We start from the raw sequence: 11354 nt of genomic DNA, 5'->3' as shown, positions 1-11354 counted from the left end.
TACATCAGCTCAGGGGGAGTAAGTCAAAGTGGATCCACTAGTCATCACACTCAACACAACTATGATTTTGGTGAATCATCAAGATTGAATCTGCCAAGACAAAGGGTATGGAGTAGAGACCATCCTGTTGAACAAATCATTGGTGATCCAGACACAGGAGTACAGACTAGAAGAGCAACTCAGAATGAATGCAACTTTGCTGGATTCTTGTCTCAGACTGAACCAAAGAAAGTTGAAGAGGCTCTAAGTGATCCAGATTGGGTATCTGCAATGCAGGAAGAACTCAATCAATTCGAAAGGCAGAAAGTTTGGAAGATGGTGCCAAGACCTAAAGGAAAATCTATAGTTGGCACTAGATGGGTTTTTAGAAACAAGCTGGATGAAGATGGTATTGTTACGAGGAATAAGGCAAGACTGGTTGCAAAGGGTTATTCACAAGAAGAAGGAATTGATTATGATGAAACCTATGCTCCAGTTGCTAGGCTTGAAGCAATCAGGATGTTCTTAGCATTTGCTGCACACTCCAACTTCAAAGTATATCAGATGGATGTGAAAAGTGCATTCCTGAATGGTGATCTGGAAGAGGAAGTCTATGTTGAACAACCCCCTGGGTTTAAAGACAAAGAATTTGAAGACTTCGTATACTTTCTCTTCAAAGCACTCTATGGCCTGAAGCAAGCCCCTCGAACCTGGTATGACACTCTTTCCAAGTTCTTACTTGAAAATGGTTTCACCAGAGGTATCATCGATAAAACTCTTTTCCATAAAAAGCATAAGGATGATATAATTCTTGTACAAGTATATGTCGATGACATTATATTTGGTTCTACTAATGATCTTTTGTGCGAGAGATTTGCTAAGTTAATGCAGAGCAAGTATGAGATGAGCATGATGGGAGAATTGTCATTCTTCCTAGGACTTCAAGTCATTCAGAAGCCTGACGGTATTTTTATCTGCCAATCTAAATACATCAAGGATCTTCTGAAGAAATATGGAATGGAAGAAGCATCTACTGCCAAAACCCCTATGCCAACTGCTGTCAAACTTGATCAGGACAAATCTGGTAAGTCAGTTGACATCACGAAGTATCGAGGTATGATTGGCTCTCTCTTATACTTAACTGCTAGTAGACCAGATATCATGTTCGCAACTTGTTTATGTGCTAGATTCCAGGCTGATCCTAAAGAGTCACATCTTATAGCTGTTAAGCGTATTTTTAGGTATCTTAAGGGAACCCCCAATCTAGGGATTTGGTACCCTAAAGATACAGGTTTTAATCTGATTGGCTATACAGATTCTGACTTTGCAGGATGTAAGATTGATAGGAAAAGTACTTCAGGAAGCTGTCAGTTTCTTGGACGAAGGTTGGTGTCATGGTATAGCAAGAAGCAACACTCCGTGTCTACGTCTACAGCGGAAGCTGAATACATAGCTGCTGGAAGTTGCTGTGCTCAAATCTTGTGGATGAGGAATCAACTACAAGATTATGGACTCATGTTGAATAAAATTCCGATTCTGTGTGATAACACGAGTGCCATTGCCATTGCCAACAATCCTGTTCAACACTCCAGGACAAAGCATATTGATATCAGGTATCATTTCCTTCGCGAGCATGTCATGAATGGAACAGTAGAGTTACACTTCGTACCTACTGATCAACAAATTGCAGACATCTTCACTAAACCACTAGACGAATCCACTTTCTCTAGACTGGTTGGTGAACTTGGGATGTTAAATATGTCTAATTAATTAGACAAGAAATAACTGCAATTTGTTCGTAAGTTCACAAGTTTTAAAATGTACATATTTTCAGGACTTGTGAATTTACAAAGTGCATCCAGTATTTTAAATAATTTTCTGATAATTAGTTTTAATTATTTGCCATGATTTATATGATTTGCATGATTCTATGTGATTATGTGATTAATTGCTAAGTGGTAGATATTTAGAATTAATCTTCTTGAGTTAATTAAGTGCTTATATTCAGTTAATGAATATTAGTATTTGTTTGATTCATATTTTAATTAAATTTGATTAATGGATTTGAAGCAATTCAAATTATTTTAAGTTGTCCATTAATTAAATATTTAGTTAAAATAAATGCAGCACAATTTATTAAATATTGTTGACTAAATTTTAATTTAGTTAAAACTTATTTAATTTAATTGTGATATCAATTCGTTGGAGTATTTTGAATTTAATCAAAATATGTTCGACAAAATTGATAATGTGTTTAAGTGAGATTTCCCAAATATTTCTAAGTGCTATACAGTCACTGTATAGTGACAACTAAGCGCAACATTTGACTTTAGTCAAATGTTGCGCCCCTGTTGATATACATATACACTGGTTTTTCGACTTAGTTTTCTAAGTAGTAAAGTCACACTATGTACACGCCCAGCGCAACGTTTGACTTTTCATCAGTCAAAAGTTGCGCCACGGCTCGTGTTCCTCTTATACAGCTGTGTGTAACTTAGAATTATCTCCTGTCAAAACAAACTTGCGCCTCCACAGTGTTTACTATGGAGGGCAGGATTGTCTTTTCAGAAGTGGCGCTTAATCCTCTGTCGTGGGTATACAATGGAGGGCAAGTTGGTCATTAACCAACTTGCGCCTCAGTATACAGTGTCCATATATATGCTGCACTTGGCGTGTTTCCACTCTTCTTCAACACTATACACACGACTATACACACAGACGAGAAACTCTGCCACTTTCAAAAACCAACGGACTCGTCTTCTTCAATCGAACAAAACCACACCAAATCTTTGCCCATTTTTGATTGTGAGACCAGTTTTGTAATCCCTGAGACCAGAGCTTTCTAGTCATACCAGATTTATTACGATCCATCGTCGTTTTTCGAAAGGGTTTTTCGAAACCTTTAAGCTTCTTGGACTGATTTGTACTAGTTTTTAGTGTCCATAATTTGCGAAGCCGATCCCATAAATCTTAGAATTTCGAGGAGTATAACATACTGTAATTTCATCAAAATCTGAAATTCTTGGAATTAGGGCTTTTCGGAGCGTTATTAATTAATTATTTTCGTGACATAAAGTGAATATTTGTTCGTGTTTATTCGTGAAACGAAATTTATAATCATTTTTAATTTTAATTAAAAATGGCTGCAAATTTTGAAATTCCGAAGACAAATTTCACAATTGTTGAGAATAATAATTTAATTACGCAAGCGAATTATCGACGCTGGGTTCGATATATGTCAGAATTTTCTTTTGCTAGATTTGCAATGACAGAATCAGTTAATCTTAACAAATCTCTTCTACGAGAGTTTTTGTCTTCTCTTTCTGTTGTAAATGCAGGACAAGTACTTGGACTTACTTGCACAATTCAGGGACGTACACTTTCTATCACTGAGAATACCCTGAACACTGCACTCCAGCTACCTACAGAAAATTTTGAAGCTGTTCCTGACAGAGCTGAACGAGTTAATTTTTTCTATGCTATCCACTGTCAGAGGGAGCCAAATGGTGATCTTCCAGTGAAGATGTATGTCAAGCACCTGCCTAGGGAATGGAATTTCTTCTTTAATTCCATCTCCCATGTGTTTGCCCCTAAAACTGGAGGATTCCATGGGATTACCAACTTCAATCAGGAAATTGGGATTGCCATTGCTCAAAACTCAAGAATCAATCTGGGACATCTGATTATGGGAGCTTTTCAGGACTCTCTGAGGAAGAACAGACATGTACTTCTATATCCTCGTTTCTTCCAGATTGTGCTGAATCAGATGTTGACACCTGCTGAACGTGCTGTCTATCCAAATATAGACAATGTCATCTGTTCCTTCATGACTACAAGGGTGATATCAATGCTGGAGAATCATCAAGGATACACCAACAATGAACCAGTGGTGATCACTGAGGCCATGCAAGCTTTTCTGAATCAAAATGTGCCTCCACCACCAATTCAACCTGTTGCTGCCCCTGTTGTTGCTGGAGAAGTCCCTGAAGAGCATGATGAACCAATTCCTGAGCCACTCATCCAAGAAAATGTTCCTGAGGCTCAAAATATTCCTGTAGAGGAAGAAGTGATTGTGGAAGATGCTGCAGATGTCTCCTCTGAAACTAATGATCAATCTGATGGAGAGGATTCACTACAGGACAACTCTACTGATTCTGAGGATGAAGCAAATAGTCCTGTACAATCCACTGTAGCTGCACCAACTGATGATGTGATGGTGGACATTGATGAACTCTTCACCAACACATACAATCCCCTGCATCCATCAGGTATACCTTCTGACTCTGACAATTTGTCATTTAGTGCACCTGATGATTGGGTCCAGAATTTACTGGATCTTAATCCACTCACTCCACTTCCTCCACGTGCCAGTGAATTTGAAATCCCCCAAATTCATAACCAAGGCACCACTTCCCAAACACCTGAAGCAGAAACTACTCTACCCCTCAGCCAACCACTTATTATTTCTGAGAAAGAGGGAGAAAGTGCCTTAAGTGCACCACATAAGGAGATCGTTTCTGAAACTGCAGCTCTGTCTCCTAGTCAAGAAAGGAGAATAGAACCTGAGACAACTGCAGATATGTCTATTTCTTCACCACCTCAGCCAAATACTATTCCAATGCACAGTGAGGTTGCACACACAGTTGAAGAATTGACGGTTGCGAACACTTTGTCGTCCATGTCAGGGATAGACACTGTTGTTTCTGATCCTTTTCAGGGTCAAGTGCCTTCACAGGCTTCTGGGGGAAACTTGGATGAAATGCCACTTTCTACATCCTTGTCTACCCCCCTGGGAGGAACATTCCCAGATCCTTCAAAGGACTCTTCACCTCTCGAAGGTGAACGGCAATCTATTTCTGAGTCCTTCATATCAGGAAGTGAGCCAGTTGTAGAGGACTTGTCACAAAGTCTTTCGCCGTCAAAGGCAGTTGTGGGAAACCAGGGTGCTTCGCCAATTCAAGGATCACATCCTTCGAGCCCTGTGTCTACCCACCCTGAGATTCCAACTCAGGATCCATCAAAGGACTCACCACTTTCAAGTGGTCGGCAACTTGTTTCTTATGACTCAGATTCATCTGACGAGGAAACCGAGGACGAAGGCTTACGAACCTTCATTGCACCTCCTGTGACCTCTCTAGAAGAGGCTAAGAAGATTTCTTCTGCAGGTACATCTAAGGATGCTGGAATGTCTTTGAGTGAGAGGGAAACACCAACAGAACTTGCTATACAGAAACCCTCTGACCCACTGAGTGTTCTAGCTTTGAGTGAAACGAGAGAAACACCTACAGAACGCACAAGTGAGAACCCATCAGCCCAACCTACACCACTTCCAACTGTATCTGTGACAGAATTTGAAGCTCTGAAATTCAAAGTTCAACATTTAGAAGCTGAGAATCTTGTTCTACGGGAGGAGTTGGTAGAGATCAAATCAACAATGGAACAAAGGTTGGCTGCCCTGGAGGCTAAGTTGCTGGCATCTCAACCTTCCAGAGAGGATTACTCAACTGAGGGGGAGAGAGCAGCAGAAAAAGCTAAAGGAAAAAGGGTGATAACAGGGGTGTCTGAAGCACTGATTGATTCTGCTCTTAGGCATCAATTCAGTTACAGTCATGATGAATACATCCCTGAGTTTGTGGATGACAGGGTGATTAGGATGGTTGGTGCTGAGAATGAAGATCTTGAAGAAGGAGAAATCCCAGACACTGAAGTCTTTGCTGATGAACTTGCATATCACAATGACATCTTTCCTGCTGAAGAGTTTGAAATTGCAAATCCACAAGACATTGCTAATGTTGCTAGGGATTATGCTGAGCAAAGGAAAGCAAGGGAGAAGTTAGAAAATCAAAGACGGATTCGAAGGGAAAGGAGACTTGCCAATCTACACAAGGAAGGAGATGAATGGGATGCTGCTAGATCTGTGTTTGATTTTCCAGAGGTCACACAAGACAATGATGATGACGAAGTAAAAGATATCTTTGACTCCTTCAGGAACAACTACAAGGATTTACATGATTATCACGAGGTGTTAAATGATATCATTTCTACTGTGTCTGTTGCTGTTCTTCCCAGGAGAGGATGGATGGTGAACATATCATTTGAGCTACAGAGAGAAGGCCATGGACTCAAGCATGTGTCAAGTCAGTTTCTCAGAAATCTTTCTTTAACTGAGCTGTTTGTGGTAAGAAACAAGATCATCTCAACCGGCAGAAAGCATAATGAAATATTCAGAGATATGGTGGAAGGTTGGATATCTGATATTGGAGTTGAAATTCATGAAAAGCCTTCAGTTATCAAGTATTTCAAGGATGGTATGATTCAGAGTATTGGACTCACTGATGAAGCATTATCAACATACAATCCTCGTATACTGAAATATCTGGAAGCTCAAGTCAGGGAGAAGTGCTCAAGGACTAGCAAGGGAAGACTAACTGCTGAATTGTTATATGCTTATCGTCTGAACTTTGCTGCTCTGAGAGACTTAGACTTATCAGCCATCAATCGTCAACCACCATATCCACTGCCTCCTCTCAACCCTGAAATTCCTGAAAATCCAAATGCACCTGTTGTCACTTACAATCCTACATCTGTACTATTCAAGAAAAAGAAAGACTCTGAAGTCACTGCTATACCACTCACAGAGATTGGAAAACTCAATTCCAAAAGAATCACTCGTGCAGTTGCAGCTGTTAAGTGGTCAGTGGTAAAAGAAGACAAGAGTGTGCTCAAAGATTTGATTGATCTTCTGGAGATAAGAAAAGCTGTAGAGACTGTCCACAACACTTCTAGAGTTCGTGCTCATCCATCAAGGATCATTATGAAAATTGAAGGAATGGAGTTGAATGTCACTTTTAAGAAGTTGAAGAAGATGGTTCACCTGCAAACTTTAGAGAAGATGAAGAAAAATCTAGAGCAACCTCCACCTGAGAATACACTGGAGCAAGTGGCACTGAGTACCATCACTGCTAGGATTGAAGAAATTGAGAACAAGCTTACTCAGAAGAGAATAGAGGAAGCTGCAAAAAGGAAAGCTGAGCAGAAGCTGCTGAATGCAAGAGCCAAGAAACCAAGGACAGATTAGTTCAGACTAGAGGAACAAATGGCTGCTTGTATTTACTTTTGAATTCTGGAAAATGTAAGATATAATCCAGACTGTACTTAGTATTATTTCCCGTTTAAATTAGTATGCTTTTTCATTGTGTCAGTTGAGTTATCCTCTTAAAGGATTTGCTTGTCGAACTCTAACAATCAAATAGGGGGAGATTGTAAAGCATAATGTAACGTAACTATAATTACGATAACTCAACACAACAAAAGACAGGAAACAATACGTAAGTATAATACAGGAATCTACAGGTTGGAGATTCGATACGAACAGACAAAGACAATCAAGATATCTGAGACGAGCATCCGTCCACTGGAAGAAGTTCATTAACATGTTCAAGCCTCAGTGAAGAATAAAGTTCTATGTGTCTGCTACCAAGATTGCCTTAAGATCAAGTATCAAAGACCAGAAGATTCCAGTATATTTAATTTGATTATTTATAATCAAATTTATCGAAGCAATATCTAACCCGGAATGACTGATCAAGTATATTATCAAGCAAAAGAATTCAAGGGATTATTTCAGTTCGAGTCGTTCGTGAACCAGACCAGTGCACTGAACGTCAGGACGTACGAAAGTATTCAGTGGATTCTATCAACGGATTAATTGATCAAGTCAATTAAACAGTTCAGGAGAAGTCAATGCATTTAATTGCTATATATATATATATATATATATATATATATATATATATATATATATATATATATATATATATATATATATATATATATATATTATTAATTGTGAATTACTTGAATACAATTAAATTCAAGTAATTAAATAAAAAACAATTAATTATATATATACATATATATATATATATATGTGTGTGTGTGTACAAATGGGAAGACTTGGAAATATTGTCTAAGTCCCTAAGCATATCTCAGGGGCACTCGGCGCAAGGTTTGACCAAGAGTCAAAGCGCAAGCTTTGACTCAGGTCAACCTCAGTTAAGCTACACGATTTTCTCTCCAAGTACTCATCAGATATACACAGGAGATGTTCTCCATGGCGCAAGTATTGACTTTGGTCAAAAGCGCAAGCTTTGACTCGAAGTCAAAGCAAGAGGCGCAACTCTCATTCCTGATTTACTTTCTAAGTGCTATACAGTGAAGCATTACAGGCGCAACAATGCTTGAAGCGCAACATTTGACCGAGTCAAATGTTGCGACTCCAAGTCATTGTGTGTGTGGATTAAAACTCCCAAGTTGTTCCAAGTCTCAGCCACATATGGATGCACTGTACAAGCGCAAACTTTGACCAGGAGGCGCCAAGTTTGACTCTCACAATTGAAGACACTGGAATATACATATATGTATATATGGAGCGCAACTTAGCTATACATATATTCATATATATATATATGTATATGAAAGTGGCGCCAATCTCCTGTGTTCCTTGGAGATAGTTTTATTTTTATAAAACGAATCCGTCCAGGACGAACTCGTTAACCATGGTTAGATTTTGTAAAGCCTATAAATAGAGCTTTGTGTTTTCATTTGAAAACAACTACACACTTTGTAAGTGCACACACTATACACATTCTCGAGAGTTAAATTAGAAGATCGTATTTATCGAGAGTTTGTAATAGAGTGATTGTAGTCTCTGCAGCCGACACTTGTGTTGGAATTTGTAGCACCCGAGGATTATTTCTAATACAAAGAATATTCCCCGACTTGCTGGAGTTATTTATTTACGATTGATTTAACATGGACTGAAACAAGATTATCCGCAATTAAATTAAATCGAAGAAATTGGTACGACGTATTCAACCCCCCTTCTACGTCTGATTGGACCTAACATAAACTTATAAGTTGTGAATTCAAGAAATATTAGCTTCTTTCAATGACTTATTTTGAGTTTTGAAATTTGATTCATGAATATGTATATGATCATTTTAAAAAATAATTTATAATAATTTATTATTATTTTATCTATATTTGATTTCACACATATTATCTTCGGGTGATTTATTTCAATATTCATATAAAAGTGATTATTTATATTAATCGTTAATATATATTAAAAAATTTGATAACTACTAGATGTATGTAAATTATTGTTTGTTATAAATTTATAAATATAAAATATTTGACTAAAGCGTGAATCGTCGCTTAGCTATAATAATTATTCTTATTATAAAATATTCGATTAAAGTGCGAGGCGTCGCCGCTCGGCGGCGCCGAGTAGCAATTACTAAAAGACAAGACTTTTTATAAATGAATATATATTTTTTTGTAGAATTTGATTTTTATGTTATTCAAAAACTTCTATTACATTGTACATTTCTTTTGAAACTAATATAATTTAATGTTATTATAATAATTTCAAACAAAATTTGAGATTTTCCAAAATTTATTGTTTTTTTAAAAATTGTACACAACTGTTCATCAATCTTTCTTTTTAGTATAAATTTGTTTTTAATTATAATATAGGTAATATATGATGCGAGATATAGGCTCAGAAAAAAAAGTTATGTTAAGACAGTTACAGAGGAGTTGGTTCCTTTGACAAGACTCATTTAAAGTTTTAAACAATAGGCCGCTGTACACCTTTACGTGGTAGCCGCTGCATATTTTTTAAAGTCGTGATTACTATTAATTAAATTTTTACTCAAAAAATTATTTATTTTCATTTATTATATATAATTTTGGGACAGTAAGAACTAATAATACTACTGTGAACGAGTTGTTAGTTCTAAATAAAATAAATATTAAAAATCACGACGTCGCAGACATAATTCAGTATTTAAATGATATTCCACGATTCAGGTAACCATTTCTCTATTCATTTTTATAATTCTTCTTTGAGATTTGCTTGAACCACATATTGTGTGTGAAGAAGTGCTCCGACTTCGAATTCATTTTGATTAAGAAATATGGTATTTCTCATGCAACATAACTCATAGGTGGATATTTTATTTTAAAAATATTTCTCCTAATAATAGATTGATTAGATTTTGACAGTTTTAAATATAATAATACATACAATTTTCTTTACTATATATTTTTGTTACAAATATGATTTTGTTACAAATATATTTTAATGGGTTGATTACTTAAATTTTTTGCTACTCTCTCTTTTTTTAATATTTGACGCTTTGACTTTGGGCGTGTACTTTTAAGTGATTTGATCCGGTATTTAAAAATATTATTTGTTAAATTTTTTTTATTCAAATAAAAATATATAATTAATATTTTAATTCATCAAAAATTCAATAAAAATAATAATTTTTACCATCCCATCAACGTTAAATTTTCTGTGTGCCAAAAATCCAAACGTCGAATAATATAAAACAGAAAGAATAATATGTTTCCTTCTAAGAGTAGCCAAGTTTTCCATGTATTGGCCAAATTTGTATAATTACTCTTATTGCTATGTCCCTACATCGTATTATTAAAGAAATTATTATGTGCTGTATTCAAAAGCATCCATGTAAACCTTTTGTTTAAGCAATTTCCCCCAAGCTCTTTCATATTAGCCCAAAGAATATGCCGGTGTTAGCCCAATTGTTATGCTTCGGCCTAATCGGTTAAATAAGAATGCTCACTGTGTTTCGTATATACCTATGCAGTATTAAACAAAAAATTTTAGAGACTTATGATACTCCCTCCGATCCCCCTCAATTGTTTACATTGGAGGGGGACACGGAGACCAAGACAATGTATGAAAAATGATAAAGTTAGATGAAAAGTGGGTAAAGTGGTGGGACCTATCAATATTTAGTAATAGATTTGAGATAGTGGAGGAAAGTAGTGAGTGTAATAGTAGTTTTTATTGTTAAATATGAGATAGTGGGGGAAGATAGTGGGTGTAATGATGAGAAAAACTTACTATTTATGGTAATGTAAAGAAATGAGAGGGACATCCCAAAATAGTAACTGTAAACAAATGAGAGGGACAGAGGGAGTAGCACTTTAGTGGAGAGGCTTTTGTGTGGGCCTTTTGTTTGAAAAATTTCCATTAAACTTTTTCGCAGTACTCCTGAGTAAGAATATATCGGTAGCCGGGCAAAAGTCCTAGTCTATATAATAGCACAACAGGTTCGTGCTAAGCCTCCCTCCTGAGCAAATAAATTACCTGGCTCCGAACCCGAGCCTAACTCCGAACCTACTTTCTCCTCATATATATAAAAAAATTGTTTTTGACAAGAATTGAACCCAAGACCTCTCTAATTCTTGTGCACAACTTAAACCACTTGAGCTACACAAGCAATCAAGATGTTATTCTAAAGCATTAACCACATACATTAAAACTGTGGTATTTATAT

The sequence above is a fragment of the Daucus carota genome, chromosome 3, assembly GCF_001625215.2.
Source record: "Daucus carota subsp. sativus chromosome 3, DH1 v3.0, whole genome shotgun sequence".
NCBI classification, from domain to species: Eukaryota; Viridiplantae; Streptophyta; class Magnoliopsida; order Apiales; family Apiaceae; genus Daucus; species Daucus carota.
This window is presented reverse-complemented; position numbering follows the sequence as displayed.